This window comes from Rhinolophus ferrumequinum, chromosome 15, assembly GCF_004115265.2.
Source record: "Rhinolophus ferrumequinum isolate MPI-CBG mRhiFer1 chromosome 15, mRhiFer1_v1.p, whole genome shotgun sequence".
NCBI lineage: Eukaryota > Metazoa > Chordata > Mammalia > Chiroptera > Rhinolophidae > Rhinolophus > Rhinolophus ferrumequinum.
Window position 1 is genome coordinate 4638152 of NC_046298.1, and position 19347 is coordinate 4657498.

General features: G+C 55.5%; 1 protein-coding gene across 2 annotated transcripts in view; it reads right to left on the bottom strand.

Moving 5' to 3' along the window:
* ZNF423 (zinc finger protein 423) overlaps positions 1-19347 on the bottom strand; it is a 301853-nt gene that overhangs the window by 246060 nt on the left and 36446 nt on the right. The window lies entirely within an intron of this gene.

Here is a 19347-nt window from a genome sequence, read left to right on the forward strand (position 1 = left end):
GGGTTTCAGGCCTCCCTGCGTTTCATCCTTGTCAACAGACTCTCAGAGGCGCAGAGACATGCCCGAGGACTTACAGCTAGAAAGAGTCCAGGCAGCGTTTGGGCCGAAACCCAGGATCGATCAGCTGTCTCAAAGGTTGCTCCTGAAACCACTGTACAGCCGGTCCTCAAATGATGTCATTCCATCATGAACTTAACTCTTACTTATATCAATTAGCTGATGGTAAAACTGGTGTCGTTATACATCGTTTCACTCAAAGTCACAGAACGTATCAATGACATAAAGTGGAGACTTGCTGTATACTGAGGCAGAGGATGCAGTCCTGAATCTGAGCAACTCGGGACTGGAAAGCAGCCATCCCCACCGGCCCCCAGGAAGGCAGGTACCCAGCCTGCTGGGCAGCCGTGAGAGGGGCAAGCCGGCTGGCTTGTGGCCAAATCCCAATTGGGTTCAAATCCCTATTAGGTTCAAATCCCAATTGTCTTGAACTAGCTGCATGACCTTGAGCGAATGATTTAACCTCTAGGCTTCAGTATTCCCATCTCCAAAATGGAGATAATAATGGTACCTGAGCCATTGGGTCATTGGGAGGATGGCTGTCACCAGCTGGGCAGTGGCCCACGGACCCCGGGGTGTAACAGCTCTCAGAATTAACCAGTCCTGCCCTGCCTGGCGCTATACCCCTCCACCTCCCCACCAGAGCCTTGCAGAATGTGCTTTACTTTCTCCCTCGGAAACAGCAAGAGGGGACACCCACATCCGTGAGCTACAGGACGAGGAATGCTAACCAAGTGTCCTCTCTTCTCCAAGTTTGCATCCTGAGAGCAGAAACTCGGAATCAAGACTATGAAATGCAGACACAATCTGGGCTGGTACCGAAGCTATTGTTTTCCCAGCTAGTTACAGCTGGGGTGGGGTGCAAACATGCAGCTTTGTAAATAACAGTAAGACCACACATCAGACAAAAATGATATTACTCGCTAAGCCAGTTCCAACCAGGCAGCCTCTGGAAACAGGCAGGCTGCTTAAAGCAATCAGAAGCAAGCTATGCCTGAGAGGAGCAGCTGTTAACAGCTCCCACTGCCATGTCTGAAAATCAGTTTCCTGCACGTTGCTTCGTTTCCTTACACATATATACATATGTATACACATGCACATACACACACACACACATATACATATATTTGCGTCAATTAAGAGGTTGCTGACAGCTTGTACGGTCACCCAGCTGCCATTTTATTGGAACCTTCAACAAGGTCTGCGTGGGTCTCTACCTGGTCAACAGCAGGTACCAAGACATGAAGGCATGGCCCTCGTTCTTCCTTTAGCCCGAGTGTGCCCCAGGTGTCAGGACAAACAGCCCCCATACTTGGGCCCACTCAATGCTCTTTGCTTGAGACGTGTGACCTCGCACGTCACTGCACTCGACGATGTCCCCAAGATGCCCAGTTCTTCCCTCCCTCAGACCTGGCTTCAGCCATCATGGGGAGGAGACGTGAAAACATCTGCCATCTGGGAGCGCTTAGGAGGACTCAAGGCTCTGTCCCGGGGATGACAAGCCTGCAGAGGTGGGAAGAGGACAGTGGCCTGACACCGGCTGGCTGGGGAAGTCAAAGCGGCAGACATGGCTGCGGGCCTGCGGCCACATCACACACCGCATCTCCAGGGCCGACGCGCCAAATCGCTTGGGCACGAATGCATTCTCCCACTGTGGGCTGTGGGCATTCACCACTAACACCACTAACACCCCACCCCTCTGCCCTTCTTGTGTTTTCTGAAGCTATAAACACACCAGCCTTCATACATCCTTGATGAGAAAAAGTGGCGCCCAACCACGAGCCCCTGGGCGACCCAACACTGCCAGTGAAGAGGGTTTCTGCCCCGCCAGCTGGATGTACTCTTCAGGCCAGACTGGGCTCTTCCACGGGGAGGTGAGTGGCCAGGGCAGTGGGCGGAGGAGGGCCGGCCTCCCTCCAGCTGCAGCCAGGTGCCTGCCGGGGGATGAGCCATCCCCGAAGAGGAATTTGCTGCAGACACACAATGAGCACCAAAGGTTGAGCATCTCAGAGGAACCCCAGTCGGCATGGTGGCCAAAATGCACCACACGCAAGGGGCTGCCCAGCTGGCCAGGGGAGTAGGGGCTTTCTGGAGATGTCCCCAGACTCTACCACTCACCTTTTAACGTATAAGATGCTTGGCGGCGCTGAGGCCAAGATACACACTCCCACCCTGCAGTCTCCAGGGGAACACGGGGACGTCCACTCCTGTGAGTGACGGACGTCTGTCAGCATACGGTGGGTGCCCGTGTGTCCACAGAGGAAGAGGTACAGAGTACACTTGAAGGCCCAGGGTCGGGGTGCAGCTACCAGGGTGTACACAGGAACAAGTACGCATGCGGGGAGAGGGGGTGCAGGGCCAGTGTTCACACAGGAGAGGGCACAGAGCGTATGAAGCATGGTCGCTGGGGTGTGTTAAGAAGGATTCGAGGCTCCGTCAGGGCCTCAGACAGACCAGAAGATCCGTACTCTCTCGGCTGTGGGATCACACGCTGTGATGGCTGATTGTCCCATGAGAGTATAAAGCCCGTGAGCTGCACGCGACGCTGTCTCCCCAGCTCAGCAGCAGGCTCCCACATGACCCCACTCCCTGCCCACAGCTCATCCCCACGCACCAGGACGGCCTTGCCACCATCAGGGCCATGCCAGTGAGAGCCAAAGCCTGTGAGCTGGGCCTCTGGACTGTGGTAACCCAGCAGCATGGAGCAAGTGGTATGAGCCGGGCCCTGTGTAAACCACCCCCTCACCCCCCGTGGAACTAGCTCCTGGCCTGGGGAGCAGTGTACACTCCCAGGGCTCCCCAACACCTCACAGGTGCAGAGGAGATGGAGCTGGGGAAGGGAACAGAAAGGGAAGGTGAAGAGCTGTGGTGGGGGGCTGGAAACAGGGCCCAGAACCCAAATGTTGAACCAGGACAGGGCTGGGGCCCCACCCGGGGTTAGTCAAAGTCAGGCAAGACCCGGGTTGGCAGACAAGATGCAGGTCAGAGGCAGGAAAACTCGGGACAAGTTCTAGGGCAGACAGAGCCGGGAGGTGAATAAGGGAGACAGACAGAGGTGAGCACTGATCCAAGGGCCCCAGAAGGCCTCCTCCCCTCCCCCAAATCCACACCAGGGCCAGCTGCTCCACTGGCCTGGGGATCTGAGAAGGCCCCACCCCGGCTGTCAGCTTCCAGGCGGGTGTGCATATGGACATTTTTTCTGAGAAAAGGATCCATAGTTGTCTAGGATCTATTGATTTCATAGAAATCAAAAATTTCTAGAACATCCCCCCTCCTTAAAAAAAAGAAAAGACAGGTTTAAGACCCACTGGACGAATGGATTTCATTTGGGGAGTCTTCTCAGCTGGCCCCACCTCTGGCTGGTGTTGCCAAGGTCTTGGGGGGACCTCTGTGCTCTGCCAGCTTTGGCCCCAGGGATCACCCCACTCTTAAGGGGTCTGGGCCCACCTTGGCCCAATGGAGCCTCCCTAGAGGCATCCCTGTCCCAGCGGAGGTGGCGAGCCAGGCAAGGGGTGTGACCGCCTCTCGTCGGCTCATCCTGAGGGAATCCCTCTCCCCAAACCAGCGCGGGGCTCAGGACGCTACAGGATGTGCCGCGAGCCCAGACCCTCACTGTCAAGCATGAAGTGGAGCGGTGCTGCGCCTGACTTATGAGCAACCCCAAGGAGTGAAAAAGCCCAAAGCAGGGAGGAGCGTCGTGTACAGTTGTACAGGTTGTGCACTGCACAAGGGGCCTAGCAGCAGTGGTGAGAGGGAGCTGAAATTTAGCCCACACTCTGTCCACCAAGCAGTGTGCTCTGGTGCAGGGCAGAGAATGCCCACAGAAGGGGTGCCCACAAAGGCAAAGCTGATTTTGTTCTAACACACATAAATGTGCTATCGTGAGCATCTCTGCATCGTGCTTCAGGGCACAGTCACGAGGGTCAATTGCAAACACACGCAACCACCAGGCTCCTCTCACGTGGGGTAGGGTTCCGGGCAGCGCAAGTGATGGCAGGGCAAAATAAGGTTCTCTGCAGCTAAAGCTACAGCCACCCAAGCCCCCACGGCCAGCGGGTCGGCACCAAGCACCGGGACTCAGAGAAACCGAGACCCCGTGACAGGTCACATCACAAACCCATGTATGTAACTCTCACAAGCCCTGGATCGCTTGCCGAAAAGAGAATATGCTAGCAATTTAAACGGCGCAGGGAAGGCCACTGTCCTCGACAAGCAGAAGCAGTGCCATGAGGGCGAGCAGGTCTGCATCCCTCTCACCAGCCCCGTCCACACCCCCATCACGTGAGCACCTCGCCACCAGGCAGGGGGCTCAGGGGTTTAAAGAAATCTCGTTTTTGGACAACATGGCTCCTAACCAGAAGCCTTCTCCCACCCAAACTACTGCTTTTATTTGCAAAAAGGGGTTATTCCAACGTTGAAAGAAAAACTACTCCATGGGCTCGTTGATGGGAGGTGGGCCTCCAAGTCAGCTCGGTTTCAAGAGCTTTTCATGGCCGTTTGGGCAATACTTGACTCTCCCCTTAAAGCTGGGAAAGATGCAATGGTATTGAAAAGTTTCATCCATTGTTCCCCTGGCCAATCCCGGGTAGCCCAGGTCTTGCTCTACCCGACTTCCCTTTCTCTCCTTGCCTTGCTTATCTGTCAAATAGGGAGAAGAGAAAGGCATGCAGTAATAGTCCAAGAACCCCAGAGAAGCTGTTCCATCCTTACCAGAAAAGTAACCCTTCCAGGAGTCACCTGACAGAGCTCATGGAGCAGGACAGATGAGCTAGATGAGGGTCTCGGGACAGAAGCTATAAATTGGGGGGGGGGGCGGGGGGGTGTTGGGGGTTGGGAGTAAGCCCTGAAATCAGGCTCCCCAAACCAACCCCGACTCGGCCGTTTAGGGGCCATTAGATATGGGACAAGATGCCGGTCTACTCTCCTTGTCACTCTTTTTCTCTGTAAAATGGGGAGAACACTGCTACCCACCCCACAGGACTGGCAGAGACTAAAAGAGATGACATTTCTAACGCTGAGTTCAAGATAAACACCAGTCACCATCCGTGCACATTCCTGCAGTAATTCAAGCTGCTCTTTCCCCCTCCAGGGTCCTGGCTGGCTGCTCAGTGAGGTCTCACTCTGCCTGGAAAGATGGGAGGCCTGAGTTTCCAACAGTGAGATCAAGTTTCCCACTGAGATTCACCCACCCCACCCACCAGCAGGAAGGGCCCGGCGACCGCCATGGGTCCTGGGGCATCACTGCTTTCCAGTCCTGCCACTGTGCAGGGAGGGTGTCTCTAAATGGGGAAGCACCCGGAGGTCACAGCCAAGGGGCTCAGCATCTGTGCCAGCTCCTCTCCCTCTCCCTCCCCGAACCCCCACCATCACCCCACACTGCCTGAACACACCCCAGGAGAGAAGGGCTGGAAGATGCCTGCAAAAGGCGCAGAATCTTTGCTGGGCAACCTTACAGAAATCTGATTCCTCTCCTCCCCTCTTCCATAAGCAAAAAGTAAAGATGATGATGATGGTGATAAAAATAGGGCAATAATGTGAAACGGAGTTTCTTTAAGTTCTAGAAAATGATCTTTTCACTAGACCGGGGCTAGAATACATGTGGCAAACCTGCCCCAGCTCCCCTATCCTGCCCGCACAGCAGACACTGCTAACCAATCAGGGCACTCCTCCTCACTGGGCACGCACGCAGCTGCAAAAGGCTCAGTGAAGTAGGTTACAAGCAACCGGCCCACAGAGCTTCCTTCCCCTTCAAGCGCCTATGCAGGGCACACACATTTGCACACATACCTTACGCTAACTTCACTTGGGTGTGTGTCTCACTCCAGCAGATCTGGGCCAAAGCAAGGACGTTGCTTGTCCCTGGAAAGCCAACCTTCCCTGAGCACCAGTGGCCCCAGGCACCGTGGCAGCGTCCCACGTTCGGGCTCCCATCGCATCCTCCCAGCTCTGCTCTGAGACAGCCCTCACGCAGATGCTTCCCGACTCTGCGGCTCGAGCTCAAAGCTCAGAGCACCCAGCTACTCCCTTCAGGGTACCCTGCTCCACAGGGCAGGAAAAGAAGAGGAAACTGAGTCTCACAAAGCCACCTGATGTGTCCATTTTAGTGGAAAACAGAATCAGGAACTGAGAAGAAGCGAAGACAGCACTGCCAAGCCAGGTGCCCAAGAGAATTAAAATGACTTGCTGCTGCTTCTATTGAAAGAGTCCCTTGTAGCTCTGTCGGAAGAGGAGCCAGACGGTTAAGCCAGTGGTCCCCGGGGCCTGGTATGTTCCCCACTGCCTGTCCCTCTGTGCCTGTCCCAAGATGCCAGCGCATCCTGGGGCCCCTCACAGCCTCCCCCACCACCCTCACCAGAATCACCCAGCATCAGAGGACTTTTACAGATGTTTCCTAAGCTGCTACCTATAAGTCAAGCTTTTACTGACCCATTTCACAGAAGGGGAAATAAAGTCGCAGAGAAGAGACATGGCTGGCCTGGGGCCCAGAGGTCAGAAAGGCAGGCCTGGAAGCCGAGAACTCTAGCTTCCAGGCCCTGAGTCCTCACAGACAACGTTCCCCACCTAAGGTTCTCCGAAAAAGCAGCTGGGTTACTGAGCCCTGTCTAGGCTCCAAGCCGTATGATGAGCACTTTCTACACCCGGGATGGCCCAAAGCACTGCTTCTCTGAATGCAGCCCCCGACCAGCACCAGCAGCGTATCTGACAGGCAGCCGGTTAGAAATGCAGGATCACAAACCCCATCACAGATTTACAAAAGCAGAATCTCCGGGCCCAGCAATCTGCATTTTAACAAGACCCCGCAGGTGATTCTGATACGTGCTCGAGTTTGAAAACTCTAGCTGGCCTACACAACCCTATGAGATAAGTACATTTATTGACCCCATTTTACAGATGAGGAAACTGAGGCTAAGGAATTGGCCAAAGGTCTGGAGCTAGGAGAGGGTGGAGCCAGGAATGGGATGCCTAAGCCCTTTGTTTTACTTCCACCTTGAGCAAGCAGAAGCTCTGGTTCCAGATGGAGTGGGGTCAGCCGACAAAAGAGTAGGCTCGGTTCCCTTTCCACTCCCCCGTCCCCTGATTCGAATTTACAGAAGATTCCTTAAGCTCCTCTCTGTGCCAGTTCCAGAGGAATCTAGGAAGAGGGGAATGCATCTCTGGGGGCTCCCCAACAGAGGTTCCTGGGGTGACAGGTGGTGCGCTGGTCAGTGTTAACAGGTGGCTCTCAGGGAGATAAGGGGTTTGCAACTTTCTATAATGTAAATACTCCCAGCACAGGCAACTGCAAGCTGCTAAACAGGATGCTGATTGCGGAGCTGGGAAGAGACGGGCCCACTCAGAAGCCACTGGACAAAGGAACAGTGCAGCAGGGGCAGGGAGGGAGGGGCACCAGGCAGGGGCGGGGCAGGGGCAGGAGCTGGAGGCAGCCCTGGAAGCCACAGGGAGCCCAGACCATGGCTCCCTGCACCTTCCAGGCTCGGCCACACACCCCACTGGCCCTGGACAGGCTCTACCCCCAGGTCCCACGTACATCAGAACCCCAGATCCACTCAAGAGTTGTCCTTTCCTTTTCTTATCGTTGCCTACATTAAGCGTCTTTTCCTTTTTATGAAAGTGTCTGACATAAGGAATTCATGTACAATGTAGCAAACTAGGAAATATATGTGAGTTAAAATGAAGAGACTAAAAGCACAAACAACTTTCTCTGTGCAGAGAAATACATTGTTACAACTTTCCAGAAGGTTGTAACAATACACATGACTGAACAACACAAAGTGTTCTGGAACCTGTTTTTCTAACTCAGCAACATACAGTGACCATCTTTTCACATAAAAGCCTGGGCTGACACCGTCATTATTAATGGTGGCCTGGCCTGTCATCGGAGGCTCCAGGACTAAATGAACTGATGCCCTGTCCCTAGACACCCAGGTTACTGTAAGAAAAGCCATGTTGCAAAACACACCCACACGCATCGTACATGACGACAAGCCTGGTCAGTGATTTTTCTTAGAATCAGTTTCCAGAAGCTGGATTGCTGGACAAAGAATTTGCCTGTGTGTAGGCTCTCGAGACATGCTGCCAACCTGTGTTTGCTGTGTCCTCCTTTAATAAGCAATGTGTACCACCAGATGACCTAGAACGCTGAGCCAGGTACTCCCGGTCTGACAGAGATGTGGAAAGGGACTTTGAGTTTGACCTTCAACCGTTAGACTGCGAACTCCACAGTGTGACAAGTATTACCCTCCTTGTGCCCCTCAGGAGCGGGCACATAATAGCTCCGTGAATGAATGAATAAATGAATGAATGAATGAGCAAACGAAGGAAGGAACAGACTAAGGTATGGTTCGAAAATTAATCCACATCTCAGAGCAAAGTAGAAACAGACCTGGAGAGCAGGCATGCAGGAGTGGTGGGAGCCAGGGAAGGTGAAAGGCAGCCCCTGGACAGCAGGGCCCACCGGGCCCCCATAGCCCAGAGCTCAGGGGTGCAGCCCTTCTGTCCACAGTCCCGGCCCCAGAAAGGGCTCAGGGGACGGGGAGCAGCCTGGAGTCTCTACTTCAACCACAGATAAAATTCCAATTTCCTTTCACACTAACATGCAAATCCCATTTAGGAAGAATGATAATCGTGGACAAAAATCTTACAAGTCTGTGGGTCTCTTTTCTAATGTAAACAAAAATGTTCTTGCTCCAAGATGAAGTTCAGGAAAATCCAATCAAATTGCATTCTGCTCAGGAAGGAAATATAAACGGGGGGGAATGTCAGGCAGCCCGACCAGCCCGGCCCCAAGGCCCAGTCCCACTTTGGGTTCTGCCTGTGGGGAAAGCCAGACTCAGGCCAGGGCTTCGAGCTTCTCCCCAAACCCCCAGGGTCAGCCGGACCACTGGCCACAGAGCCAGCCTCCTCCCCGCCTCCTCGCACTGCCCAGAGCGCAGGCTCCCCTCCTCCGAGCTCTCCCTGACCACCCCAGGCCCAGGCAGATGTCAGCATCGCAGCAGGGTGCTCAAAGCAAGATGCCTTAGGCTCAAATCCCAATCCACCGTGGTCTGCTCTGTGACCTGGGCAACTTAGGGAACCTCTCTGTGCACAGTGACCCTGCAAGGCAGCTCTGAGGATAAAATGCGAAGGTACCTAAAAGGTACCGGTCCAGAGCCCAGTACTCAGGTGCCTGGCAAAGGGCAACCACGATCCTCTAGCATAACAAACAGGTCGTCCCTTCAGGGAGACCCTCTACAACTCCTCTTTCTCCCACCTTCCAGTTCGCTTGACAGCAATGACACTAGAAATAACACTCACTTCTGCTCTCACACAGTGTCATGTCTATGCTTCATCCTCCCCCTGGCCCAAGAGAGGGGCTGAATGCTGGGGCCATTTTACAGGTAGGGAAAGCAGGACCTAAATGAATTTTTAAGTATGCTAAATTACATAAGCAATGGGAGGTAAACCCCGACTGAAGCCGGGCCTGCGTGGCTCCAAGGCTCAGGCGCTGACCACCACCCCCACCTGCCTCGCCCAGCCTGTGCAGAACAAGCAGAAACTGACAGGTGGAGATTCCCCGGCCTTCTGCACCCTCTTGGAGAAGCCACCGCTGGTGGGGCAGGTCGGGTTTGAAACGGCTCCTCTTTTTGGAACCTACAGAGATGGGTCTGTGACGTCAACATTGGGTGCGCCCACAAAAGTTATGACAAACTCTCGCCCCTCACCCCTGTGCTGTGTGACCCAGGGCAATGTCTTACCTCTTGGAATCCCGGTTCCATGCCTATAAAGGTGGGGTAATAAAAATCCCCATTTGATTTGAAGACCAAGTGAAATAACACTGCAAAGAGCTGAGCCAGGGCTTGGCACACAGGGAGCAAGACGAAATAGGATAATTGTGTCTGCACCCGAACAAATCCACCCAGCGTTGGGATGTTTCCTGCACATTCCCTTTTGGGGGCCCCGCCTGCCTGGGCCCTCACCCTGGAGGGCCCCAAGCCTCCCAAGCTGCCGTCATGTTTAATCCCGTCTCCTCCTGAGGTTAATCTCCTCGTTCATATATACATATATATTTCATTTCATAAGTCACTCCTGCATGGTCTCGTTAACCAGAAACGTGCAGCATATAAACGTGGATTTACGATGGGGCCTGGCTCCCACGTCTCATTTCAGTGGTAATACCCCCCAGCTCACCCACCAGCTGTCCAACTCAGATGGCAAAGCCGAGGGTCCACTCTGCCACGCACAGAGGCAACACAACACTATCCCACACAAAGCATGGATGGAAGGGACCCCCGGCGTGTTGGGAACCTGAAGGTGGGCGCCGGGTCCATGGGGGTGAGGGCACATCAGCCTGGGGTTCCGGGGAGAAGGAGACAGCACCTGCCCAGACCTGTTTGCTGTTTGGGGTGGAAAGGAAAGAGGGGGTAAGACCAGAATCCCACTCTCTTTCCTTTTTACCTCTTTCCTTTGAAGAAAAGCACCATCAAGTAAAAACTAATGTTTTTTACGGCCCCTTAACGACTTACCCTCCATGCTAATATACTGTAAATAAATGTCAGCACCTTGTGGAACGTGCACTTTATCTGAAACACAAGCAAAGAGGAAACTGAGTCTCTTATTGAAAGCTGATGTGTGTGTACGTGGGCACATGCATGTGTGTGTGTGTTTGTACAAGTGTTTTCATCTGGTTTTGGACAGAGAGACCAGCCCTCCGTCTCTCTCTTTGTATCAAAAGCCCCAAGCTTTCCACGGGAATGAACCGTAATGAACATTTTGTAATTCCACATGGGTGTCCCAGAGGCAGGGGCGATCATAATACTTTACTGTTCACGAAGTCAATACTTTTAACAAGTCTCACTTGGAAGGGGACATTTCATTGGTACAAACGTGTCCCCCAGCTCAGGCCGATCGCCCACCCACCGTGGTAAGAATCACGTGGAGGCCTTCCTGGGGACCTTGAGCACCTCCACCTGGCTGCTGGCCCTGCCAAGGGAGGCCTGACATCATCCAAACCCGCCCCCACGACCACCAAGGTGGGGATGCAGCGGCCTCCCTGAGCTTGTGCCCCCAACCAGTGGCCAGGCATCTCTGCCATCAGGTGCCAGGGCTGGCAGGGACCCCCCTGCCTTCCCCTGCGAGCACGGCCAGGAGCACACACCCCTGCAGTAAGAGTTCCAGAATCATTTTCTTCACATGAACTCCCTTCTTTTACTTAAATACTTTTTCTTCCAGCCTCCTACTAAGCAGTACGACTTTTAAAAATGACACATTTGGTGTGTTAATAACACTGTTTCTAATAGATATTAGAATAAACATGTAAAGTGACATTTTCCTAGTAGACGGTAGAATAAATATATAGGTATAGAGGGGGAAAAAACTCACTCACCTATCAACCACCAGAAGCATCACAAGATTCAGGAAGGCAGAGTGCCACATGTGGGGACCGGGGGCATGGGCTGTGCTGGGCAACCTCTGATAAATAAGTGAATGAAGAGGGCCAGCGGGAGGAGGAAGGGAGGGAGAGAGGGCACACCCTTACTGCTTCCCCGCCAAGTCCTACGGATCGTCCTATATGGAACTCTGGGTTCCATGCAGCCCATTTAAGTTCAGGGAGGGCTGAGTGTCAGCTGACAGGGGTGTGCTGGGCAGAGGACGGCAGGGTACATGCCAGCTACAAACCCCAGCATGTGGCTTACCAGCCCACTACGGCCTTCAGCAGACAGACGGAAGGTCTTGACAAGTAAGGCTGCTTCCCAAGCTGTTCTTCCAGGGCACGTACCAGGCTGGGCTGGGGAGAACCAGCCTCAGAAAGGCTCAGGGGAGCCCCCACTGAAGGCAAGACCCCAGAAAGAGCCAGGCGATGGCAAGGGAGTCAGCTGGAGGCAGCGGCCTGCACCCCGACCCCAAGCCCAAGGCTGGCAGAGCCCTGGGAGGAGGCACGTCCCGGGTTGGGGTACACAGAGCCCTTCCTGCCCCAACCACATCTGTCTCATCCCACAGCCCTGAGAGGCCCAACACTTGCCAGATGTGGGCCGCCTGTAGGGACCGAGTTCATTTTCCTCGCGTCCTGTGATAATACTTGGCTGTGTTTATTTAACTTTCTGCTTCGGATGGTGGAGAGATGGGCCAGGAAAATCAGTTTGGCTCCCTCTGATCAAAACATAGCAGCCCACACATCACGCGAGGACACCCACACTGAGAAGCTCCCCTTCATCATCCAGCAAACCACATCTGGCCCACTGCTGGCAGGGCCCGGCCTCAGGGCCCTCGGGAGGCTGCTGGTGCAAAGCAGGGTGGCCACTGCTGCTGCACACACTCCGCGTGCCCCCCCAGGGCCTGGCTCCTAAGGGGCCGTATCTCAGGCAGCCCTCAGAGGGGTCTCGGGTCGCTGAGCGGTGATGCTTGCAGGTAATGGGACCAAAATTCACATGAGGTCCCTCTGCCCCCAGAAGCCTAAGACGGTAAGAGAAGGACAGAGGAACAAAGGACCTGCCCATGGGAAAGGCTCCTGAGGGCGCAGTCTCCGTCCTGCACCTGCAAATACAGACATGGCTTCCTTCTCCTCCCTCTGTGGTACCCGCCCAGGCTCCCAGAGGGCAGAGGTGGGGATGTGTGGGTGTGTTTACACAGCCCGAAGAAACCATTCATGCTCCCTGCTTTTACAGACGATTTTTGGGGGCCTCTCCCCAGCCCCGTGGCACCTTGAGGCTGGGACAAGGGCACCAGAAGTCTGGAAGGCCCGTCCAGGACCGAGTGCACCTGTCCGTCAGGCAGTCACCAGCTGGCAGGACCCAGCGCTTCACCCAGGCCCGCCTCTGACATTTGCAGGCCCCCAGCCTGCGGCCCCCCTTCTTTTCTCCCCACCAGCTCCTTCCCTCACCCGAGAGGGGCACCCCCATGTCTCAGGCGGGTGCAGGCCCCACGCCCTGCAAATAGCACCCCTGTCCCCTCCTCGACCCTGGGGAGACGCACACTGAAGGCTGGGCCCACCCTTCAGAAAACAGGCACAGGAGGAGGCCAGGCCCACAGAGACCAGGGTGCCCTGGGGGCACAGGAGCAGGGGGTGTCCTGGGGGCCTGGAGAATTGTCTGGAAGTACAGGCACATCCACCTGCCTCCTCGCCCCAGAGAGGAGCCCCTAAAGCATAGGGCTCAGTGGGGGCTCAGCTCTCTGGCTGGCATGCCTCAGTTTCCACTTTGTCAAGCTTCTGCAAGGAAGTGTATTCCTGTAGTTGGCCCATGAGGTCCCCAGTCAGGAACCTCTAGCAGCCAGGAGCCCAGGGTTTGTAATCAGACAGACCCGGGCTGCAGCACTACCCAACATGTGAAACCGGGCCTCAGTTTCCCCATAGGTCACATGGGTGATACTCAGAGGCGCTGAGAAGAACCGACGAGATGATGTGGTAGCATGCAGAGTACGGTGCCCGGTGCACAGAAAACACCCCTACACAGTGCCCACCGAGGGGCGGCAGCGGTGGTCTTAGCTCGCGAGGCCAGCCAAGTCCTCAGCAATCAAAGCCACTGGCGTCTGCACGGAGCAGGGCCGTGTTCCACAGATACATTTCCACACCCTGCAGGAATCACACAGGCTTCTCGAGGGTATGGGGTCACGCAGCACCTGTCTCACGGTCACAGAGGAAAGCACGGGGCCCAAGGAATGAAGCGCCTGCCAGGTCACACGTGGCGTCTGGCGGAACCCAGAACCCAGACCCCGAGGCCAGGCTCTGTCCAGCCCCGTGGCGTCTCCCTGTGACAACTGCCCTGGCCGGGCTGCTCACTGCTGAGTTTGGGGATGCGGACAGGTAGGGCCCCAGAAGCCAATGCGGCCGGCAGTCCCTCACTGGACTGGAGCCGTTTCCACTTCCCCCAGGAGGCCCCCAGCACCACTAGAACTGGGAAATCCCAGCCCAGCCCAGCCCTGCCAAAGGGGTGGGTGTGCCACGGCCACCTAGGCCAGGTGGGCACCAACACAATCCAAGGGCCAGGAGAAAGCAGAAGCCTAAGGCCGCTCTTCTAGCTGTTCCAGCCCAGAGAGCACCTCAGAGAGGCCGAGGATGGACCCCCCAATTCATCTGCTCATGCCGGATGCTCACAGAGCCTACTCCCCACCCAGGCCTGGCACCCACCACTCGACTCCCTCCAGCCCTGCAGCCTCCTCATTAGGTTAAAAGTGTTCTCTGGAAACCAGATGCCTAGAAAGGGGTCTGGGCCAGGTACAACCCCCAGGGCCAGCATCCCACCCCCAAGCTTTCCAAGAGACGGCAGTAGAGTGGAAAGAGCCCAGGCGTGGAGCCCAGCAGGCTCCGACGTAAGTCCTGCACTTCCGACTCAGTATACACATCTGTAAAATGGGAGCACCTGCTTGTCACTGGGCAGTTGTGAGCACTGGGTAAGCTCTGGATACGACGAAAAGCAGCGACGAGGACACTAAAGACCATTCTAGATGGCAGAATATCACCGGGGTGGCCCCAGGTCCTGGGCACCAATTGAAGCCATTTTTGCCCATCAGCTTGTCAAAGCCTCAGAGCACTGTTATACCACTGCACATGAGAAAACCAGGGCCTGAGGAAATGACTTGTCCAAGGTCACACAGCTGCAGACAGGGAAAGCCCGAGTGTAACCAGCGCTGCCTCCAGGGCCAGTAGGCTGCTGCTGTTCCATTATCACCACTCCTGTCCCCTTTAGAACAGCCTTCAGGGTGCTCGTCAGGGTCTAGGGCCTGCCACCACCTGGCCCCAGTCCCTTCGCCCCGAGGACCCTTCCCACTCATACCACCTGATGCTCCAGCCTGTGCATCCCCACCCCCACCCCTTCCAGGCACACGTTCCTGCCCCAGGGCCTTTGCTACTGGTGCTCCCATCACCTGAAACGCGCCGCCATGTCGGAGGCCCCACCTGGCCGCTGCTGTCCAAGACGCCTTCCCAGGGAAGCAGGCCCCTCCTCCCGCCCCCACCCCTGGTTCCCCTTATCCTCTCCCAGCGACTCAGCCTGGCCACTCCACGCTGCCCTGGGCGTGAGCTCCCCAAGGCAGGGCCACTCCTGCCCCCTCTTCTCTCTCCTCCTTCCCGGCCAGGGCCTCGTCTCAGCAGGCACCCGCCATCAGCTGGTGAAAACAAACTGATCCCAACCCCTTGCTTTCTTACTTTTTCTAATCCCGAGATCGCAGAAGAAAAATTTAAATACAGGGGGACCACAGAGAAAAACAAAATTGACACATGGTGCCCCACTTGGAGATGGCAGAGGCATTTTGGGGCGGTTAGCCTGACAAAACGCTCTCCGCGCATTTATACTTTCCTTTTCTGAACAGAGGTGAGGCCCCAGGTGCGTTGTCACGGCCCTCGGGGTGTACAGGTCAGTGCTGCAAAGTCCGGCTGCAAGAAGTTCACAGACCCAGGGGGAGGTGGCCAAGGAGGGGCGCCAGGGTAGTGGGGGTTCTTGAAACCACATCTTAGGAGGGGAAGCAAAGGAACAAACGCTGTTCAGTGCACAGGGGCAGGCTCAGGGGGCCCCCAGAGCTGTCTTCAGGCATCTGAAGGGCTGTCACAGGGAAGAGGGACAGACCTCGCTTTGTGGCCTCAAGGGGTCAAACCAGGACCAACTAGTGCGAGTCACTACAGAGAGGAAGAGACGTGGTTCCATCCACAGAGCCTACAAGGGAAGTTCCGCTGGGAGGTAGTGAGGCTGCCGGCCGGGGGTGGGGGGATCAAGCAGACCAGAGACCCCCCTGGGAATGCAAGGTTCAGGGAGAAGGGTTAGAGGGGATCTTGACGGGCTTCCTTAGGCCAAGATGTCACATGACCGCAGGGGGACCAGAGACAAATATGAGGGCGGGGCAGGGGGCAGTTGGGCTGGGAATGACCCCAGCCCCCAGCCCCCAGCCGAGGCAAACCTGCCACTGGTACTGGAGAGCGCTCAGCATGGTCACATCTTCTGCTTTTCCCCAGAAGGCCAGAGATGGGAACGTTTCTATGAATCACTGCAATCTTTAAACGGGCCCAGTACACGTTTCAGTGTGTGCTGGAGACCCCAGTCTAACCAGCAATTCACAGGGCAGTGAGGCCATTGCAGCACAGGTAGCCATTCCGGGGCCTGGAAGAGCAGCCACCCCACAGGAACAGCATGGGTTAAGAAATGATTTGGCTCTCTGCTCCACTCCAGCGCTGCAGCTGGCCTCCTAGCAATCCCCGCACCCCCACCCCCCAGGCTCTGTCAGCTGCCCAGGCCCCCGCCCAACCTGCCCGCCCCAACCACCCAGCCTGGAACCCCAGGTCTGGGAACAGGACAGCTGTCCTGGAGCCGGCTAGCCACAGGCAGCCAGGGAGAGATTCTGTTCCCCACGCCCCACTGAGAGCCATTTGCTCACTGGGATGGATGCCATAGGGGGCAGAGAAGCAGACCTCTGTCCGGCTCTCCTCTCCTACTTCCCCTGTAGCGCTAAGCCTAGAGAAGACCTCAGAGCCACAGTAACTGAAACTGCGATAAGTGTGACTATTCACTGAGCATGTACACCATGGACGGGGCTGGGTGTCCAACACACAGGGAGCTTATATAATCCTCATGCAACCCTGTAGGGGAGTTTTAAAGCATCTTCACGTTGCAAGTGAGGAACCATATGCTCAGAGAGGTTAAGACACTCACCCACAGTCACACAGCCAACAAGTGGCAGACCTAGGATTCGAATCCAGACCTGTCCAACTCTAAAACCTCACACCAAACCACGAGGTCAGAGGCTCCCATTTCCCAGGCATCCACATACCCTCTCCACCTGATCCTGTTCTACAGCTCCAGGTACGTGGTACCTGACTGGCTATGAGAGGGGAGAGAGGGCAGCAGCACGTTACTGGTATACACTGGGTCGTACTAGGCTAGCAGATGTCGAGCCCTTTCTCTTGGTTCCCCCACCTGTCCTAGGGGGATGTCCACACCAGATGAGTAACGTCTTATAAGAAACTGGGGAGCCTAGGGTTGAGGACGGCGGCAGCGGGACCCCTCAATGGCCCCGGGGTCACCTCAGGCTTGTCCCACCGTCACTCCTGAAATCAAGCACCCCAGGCCATTCTGATGTCTCCCCAGTTAAGGCCCTGGGATTCAGTGCAACACTTTTTATCCAGAGCAATAATACCTGGGAAGCCTCACGTCGGATGTGCTACGGTTTTTTCCAAAACACATTAAAATGAACACATAGGTATTCAAACCTAAAACTTTCCTGTGAGGATGGCCATGACCCTGGGGCAGGGCCAGGGGGTGGGGGTCAGGCTCTCGGAAGCCAGCCAGGTTGACTCCGGATCTGACGCTGGCTCCACGGACGTGTGCCGTTTATAAAATTCATCGAGCTGAACACTATGCCTGGTATGCAAAACTTCAGCAATAAAAAGTTAACTTAAAAACACTGAAGCGAAATGACCCGATTTGGAATCACTTCTAACTGGTTGGAAAGCGAGAAGTGAGGGAAACGTACAGTGTTGCTTCCATCTGTACAGGGGAGGGGAGAGAAATATATAGATTGTTCCTATGTGTGCACACACAAGAATTTCTCTGGAACTACACACGAGGAACTAGTAACACCAGTAGCCTCCAGGGAAGGGAAGTGGGTGGCTGGGGGCGTTTTTAATTTTGTGCCTTGTGCATTCATTAGCAATTAATTTTTTTTAAGTTTATATGTGTTCTACTTAAAATCCCGTGCCACACCACCAGGGGTACCCATGCTGCTCTTTGGGAAGCAGCACTGTGCCATGCCCCTGTCCCCGCCCCACGTCTGGCCCTGCTGGGCTGTGGGCCTTTGGGGACGCCCCTGGCTTCCTGGACTCCCATGACCCCATGTCCACAAGGGAGATGCCACCCAGAGCTCCCCAACGCCTCCCCCATCCTGGTGCCCTAGAAGTCATGACATGGTGAACCCATACCCGCAGCCCAAAGCAAGCACGGGCAATGGTCCAGCTCACCCCGGCCCGCCCGGCAGGCTGACCCCGGGCGGCTGGAGCCCTCCCAGATGGCAGGACGTCCTACCAGGGCAGCATGACAGTCGGGCAGGTATACTGCCCGCCAGGTATGCACTGCCCCAGCCGCTGCTCTCAGCACCCTAAGGAACCATCTCTCACCTACTTGGACCTCAACGGACTGTCAGTCAAAATGCCCTGCCCCCTCCTGGGCCATGGCCTAGTGGATGCTCAGATCTTCCCGGAGACTGACCCTTGAGCAGAGCAACACAGGGGACAGAGGAGGCGGGGGCTCTTCCCCCAGTGGAAGTTTCCAGAAGAGAATGGCCATTTCATCTTGCTCCATATTCTCCAAAGCTACTCTGGATCCTCTTTCTCCTTTTCATTTTATCAGCTCCCCCTTAGCCTCCCATCAAATTCCCTTTTGGCCTGAGTTGTCCAGAGTTCATTTCCATTATGTGCAACCACTGAGACCTGATGGACAGGAAAGCAGCACAGTAGCTGAGACCATCAGGCTGGTCCCACCATGGTCTCCGGCCCAGAAACCCACTGGGAAAGGCCAAGAGTTCTCTAGGCAGGAGCCAGGGGGCACACCCGCCCTCCTCGCATAAACACCTTGGAAAGTCAGAGAGGTCTCGCTTGGGCTTCCCCAGAAGCCAAGGAAAGAAAAGGACCGCCTCTTTGCTAAGGACACCAGCAGGATGAGCTGAGAGCCCACCTCTTCCCCTGGGAAACCCCGGAGGACTCAGGAAGCAAGGGAAGGCATGAGGCGGGGCCGGCCTCAGGCTGGAGGCTGCCAGGGGCAGAGAGCTGCGTCATGGTCGCTGTCAGGCCCTCAGCAGCTGTGGGACCTCAGAGCCTGTACCACAACCTTTTCAGGCACCACCTGTAAAATGGACGCGATTCATCTGCCTTCCCAGGGGGCTGCCTGGGGAGTAAATGAAGTTCCCAGCACATCGTGACCCCTGGAAAGTTATACCAACAAGGGTGCAGGGTCTAGAGGACAACCAGGAACGGAGGTGCGATTCTTTCTCGGGTGGGCACCCTGCAGCTCAGACAGGAGACATGCTTGGTTCTCAGAACTCCCACGACCACTCCCAAACCTCCAATTTCCTGCTGAACAACCACATGAACGGGCTTGGCTATACAATTCGATCCAGAGAGTTTTGCAAACTAGCATTTTACACATACACACACACACACACACACACACACACACACACACACACCTTGCAGCTTGAGAAACCCCTTTCTCTATCACATTGGAACCCAGGAGCACGGCCCAAGACCGGGCTCTGGGGAGAGAAGCCTAGTGAGTGAGCAGGTAGCCAGGAGGAGGCCAGACGTCCCGGGGCATGTGGATGGCCAGAGAGGGCTGG